This window comes from Poecilia reticulata, linkage group LG22 (genome assembly GCF_000633615.1).
Source record: "Poecilia reticulata strain Guanapo linkage group LG22, Guppy_female_1.0+MT, whole genome shotgun sequence".
Taxonomy (NCBI): Eukaryota; Metazoa; Chordata; class Actinopteri; order Cyprinodontiformes; family Poeciliidae; genus Poecilia; species Poecilia reticulata.
The window spans coordinates 24,534,511-24,539,098 of record NC_024352.1 but is presented as its reverse complement, the minus strand read 5'-3'; the positions used below and the strand labels follow the sequence as shown (position 1 = coordinate 24,539,098).

Genomic DNA, 4,588 nt, shown 5'->3' with positions numbered 1-4,588 from the left:
ATAAGAGTAAGCAGCGTTTTTAATCTAATATCCATCATTTATTAGAGCATCTGCAGAACAGAACGCCACTCTCCTTTATTAAGCATGACATCAGCAGAGAGGACAGCAGTAAGTCCACTGTCTCGGCCTCATAACCATCTGGACCCGACTTAAGACACCGCCGTCAGCAATCTGGGGTCAGTGATATCATCTCGCATCTCCATTTGTTTTTATTTTTAGCCCATTTCCTCATCCCTGTATAATCAGCCTATATGGTCTCCCTGCTGTAACCATCCCTCTGCCTCTCTCTCTCCGATCCGCATTACGTTATCACACTGAGAGCTTTTAGCCGTGCGTCCAGCCATTAGCTTCAGACGGTGGGTAGCTGCAGCGCTGGGAGAGGCAGAGTGGAGGAGAGTGGCCTCCTGGTAGCTCCGGATGATGTCAGCCATGAAAGAAAAGTCTTTTTATAACGCCACCGTCCGCTCCGGTCACAATGCGGCTTCTCAAGACGTGCAGTTCTGCTGTATGAAATGACCTTTAACTGTTTTCATTTTGGTTAAAAACTCATAGAAAGTGCTTTATGGCGCCGTGTGTCCTTGATTCAAAAGCTGTTAAGCTGCACAAAGCTGTTGAGGAGAGAATGATTGCCAGGCTGCTGGATGGTTACTAAGGCAGAGAGTCGGTTTAAAACGGGACTATTACTCTGAGAGGTCTGAAGGAACCGGCCTGCTTAGCTGCTTTGCAGCTGGTTTGTAAAACTATTCATGATCTTTGAACTTTTCCACATCTTTAAGCACCACAATACCTTAAAGATCTTTTATTACTGTACCAACCGTCCAGACCCCTCAGATCTTCTGGTTCTGGTTCTGCTCTGCATCCCCAGAACCAGAACCAGACGAGGAGAAGCAGCATTCAGTTTCTACGCACCACAGATTTGGAACAAACTTCCAGAAAACTGTAAAACAGCTGAAACACTGGGTGCTTTTAAATCTCAACTTAAAACCCACCTGTTTAGAGTTGCTTATGGCTAAATTAGGGTTATAGTGCGGGTTTTGATGTCTTCCATGTTTTTATGTCTTTAATGTTTTTAATTTCTTCTTCTTTCTTTTCGACGTTTTAATGATGTAATGTTTTTTGTTTTTTTTATTTGTTTTTTTTTTATCTCTCTCTTTCTCACTGATTATTTCTGTTTTTATTTTAATTATGTAAAGCACTTTGAAATGCCTTGCTGCTGGAATGTGCTGTACAAATAAAATTTGATTGATTGATTGATTGATTAAAACTTCAAACTTCTATATTTTAGAGAGACAGACTTCGTACCGATGCTTGATTTCTGTAGAGTCCTTGAAGCTGCTCGATACTCAAACTGCACAGTTTTGTAATAAAGTTTAGACTTGATTAAAAAGCCTAAACTTGAAACATATTTACTGTTGAAACCAGATATTTTCATACACCTAATAAAAAGACAGATATGTTTTTTTTTCTCACTGTTTGAAGTTGAATCAAACTAACAGTTTCTTGTTTTAGGTCGGTCAGAATCTCCAAAGTTATTTATATTTGCTAAATGCCAGAAAACTAAACTGCTGCCCTCCAGACAAACAACTCCTCCTTCTTTACATCAGTATTGATCAATTATTTACATGTCGCTGCTGGATTGCGAAAAGCAGCTTGACTACATTTCTTACGTGTCAGACCCACATGCATTTTGTAGGAGCTGAACGAGCAGCCGCCTGCTGCCTCAGTGCATTATAAGCCTGGTGGGCCACCAGGCTGAGCATTGCTTTTTTATTTATATTTTCTTTAAATGTTTGCATATTTTATAGCTGGTGTTCAGATATTAATCTTTCAATCTTCCAATAACACATAATTATCAAGGGATATTTTCAAATTTCCTGTCAACTTTAAACATTTTTTAACTCAAGGACACGGCAGGCCTCTGGATGAATGACTGCCACCGGGCGCAGCAAGGTTTCTGGGGGAAACCTGGAACCTGCATCTGACCCTACGGTTCTGACCGGGTTTGTTCCTGTCACGGGACAAGCTGCAGGTAAACGGGTCAGAGTGTCGCTGTTTGCAGCAAAGCAATTAGCTCTGAGACAATAAGAACAGAGAATTCAGTTCTTTGAAAACTGAACTGTTTATTAGATACTATTAACATAATCTCAATCAAAACAAATCCTTATTTTTACTGTTTATGTGCTCAGTTATGAATTTAAAGTTTAACCCTTGTGCTTGTGAGGACTGAGGCAAATGATGCAAGTGATATGGATGTGGGGTCAGTTGGACCCCATTTTGAATACTAATCAATATATAGATCATCCAGTTTGTTTTATTTAAAGGATAAAATAAATCAAGGACTTTAGGAAGCAATGAACCATGAGTATTTCAGCTGATACATTCACCACTAACTTAAATTTAAACTGTTCTAAAAAACGACCTTTAAACTGACCCAGGTCTCAGAGATGTCATGAAAAAAGAACAAATGTGTTGGCAGAAATGTCATATCTTCCAGTTTTAGTGTTAAATGTTCATTAGAATATAAAGTTTATTGATCTTTGAGAATGTCTTTTTGCGTTATTATGCCATTATTACCATTACATTACTTTAAAATGATCTCAAACAGCAATATTATCATTTATCACGATATCTTCTGGGACAATTGTTCATATAAATTTGTTTTTGTGACAGACCTACCAGTTATTTAATTCAATTATTTGAACAAAGCCTTTTTTTGCTTGGTATTAAATTAGTTTGATCTAAAAGGTGACAACAACAAAAAGCAAAACAACAGAATAAACCTTTAAGCAGGTTTTCCACAGTAATCTATAAATTGGTCCTCGTTTGGTGCAACCCGCTCAGTGAAGTTTGGTTGATCCATCGAAGTCAAACCCTAAACTTTTCTGCATACTGAGTTTGTCTGCAGCGTGCATCCAGCATAATGAGGCGGGAATATTCCGTGTGGGCGTCGGTTCTGGTGAGCAGCGGTTCTGTAGTTACACAAGCAGCTGTGCCTGGTGGCGACTTGGGGAGTTCTAGTTTATTATTCCTTGTTTAGTCAACCTCTGTGGACTCTTTCCTAGCAGTACTTCTTATGCACTATAGAGTAAAGCTGCATGACCCTGTTTAAAACGAGCTCTGCTTTACCATCACAGGCGAAACATTAAAGCTGAGCCCCGAGGTCAGAGGCAGCAGCCCTCCTTCCAGCCCGCGCCGCTGCAAGAGGCTCTTTTCTGATCCACTCCAATAACATTAAGTTATTAGTTGATTTCAGTGGATTTAATCAGCATAGTAATTCCTCTCCATGGAATGATGAGTCCCTCTCAAGAGCAGTTAGTAAGTCCACTATGCCTGCTGATTAGACACAAGCCCGCTGAAATAATTCATCAGAAAACCACGAAAAATAATTTATCAAAAGTTCCTCTCCCAAAACCCGCGCAGGACCTTTGCTCCTAAATAATTAAACTCTGCAATTAGGCGTCTTACCATGCGCTCAGTGTGAGGCTGCATGCAATATTCATAACAGCACATAATTATGCAATATATTCACTGAAATAAGAGGCCATATATCCAAAGCGGGGCTGTCAAGAGGCGAGACGTTTTTATTTGGTTCATAGCATGGTTTTGTCTCGTCGATGAGAAGCCGGCCTCCGGAGATGGATGAGAAGAACAAGGACGTCGGGCCTGTAGCACTCCTGCCACGTCTGCAGCTCTGAAACTGGGAAACACAAAGCAACAGAGAGAAGGCACACTGAGCGGCCATGCCCTCGCTACAGGAAGCGCTGCTATCAAAGCCCTGGCATACCTCCGTGCTGTTCCGCTGACCAGTCAACAACAGATGAAGAAGAAAAGAACAGGCATTAAATTAAAATGGAGCAGAGACGTGGTGCTGTCACAAGATGCGCTGTATGATGAATTATGCATAACGCTCTTCTCAGCATGGTAAAGAACTGTAAAAATAAAAACCAGGCCTGATGTTGCCTGGAGCAAATAAGCAACAGCTCCGGTCTGCAGTGGACGCTCTGCAGACCAAGCTGGCTTTTATGTGGAGGTGCGGTTCAAAGCCCAACGCAGAACAATCAAAGCTAATGTGTAGCTGGACGGCGGCGCTCGGTGCGGGTGGCAGGGAACACACGCAGCCGGGAGGCCGGGCGGGCGCCTCTTCCACATCACAGCGGCTCGTTTTCCACACGTCGCCTTTGGAACTTATTATTTTTCACTGTGGAAAAGAGGCTTACCGCTGCTGGGAGCTGTGAACAATCGAAGGCCTCTTATGACGCGTGTATGATGAATGAGAGGGAAAAGCCTCCATTTCCCACTAACTTTACTGTAGCTAACAAAGACTATCAGTGACAGATGATAGCTGGTCCTCGCCTGCATAAAAACTGTATTGTTGGGAGAATAAAGCAGAACGAATGTTGGAGGAAACGCAGCAAACCAACATGCACAACGCAAATCTGTACTGAAGCAAGGATCCTTTCATTAAACTGTTTTAGAGATTTTAAAGCTATAATGTTTAAGTATCTGGGGATCTTGTTCACGAATGAGGGAAGAAGGGAGCGGGAGATCGACAGGCGGATTGGGGCAGCGTCTGCCGTGAAGCGGGCGC

At 42.0% G+C, this 4,588-nt stretch overlaps 1 protein-coding gene across 2 annotated transcripts in view; it reads right to left on the bottom strand.

The window, feature by feature from the left end:
• Positions 1-3,561: 3,561 nt before the first annotated feature.
• dcdc2c (doublecortin domain containing 2C) overlaps positions 3,562-4,588 on the bottom strand; it is a 23,871-nt gene continuing 22,844 nt past the window's right edge. The window contains exons 12-13 of one of the 2 annotated variants that reach the window (XR_532622.2): positions 3,785-3,799; positions 3,562-3,697 (exon numbers count right to left, since the gene is read on the bottom strand). The gene's annotated coding sequence lies outside the window, so the exon portion shown is untranslated. The remainder of the gene's footprint in view (positions 3,698-3,784; positions 3,800-4,588) is intronic. The other variant, XM_008399855.2, reaches the window with a different exon arrangement.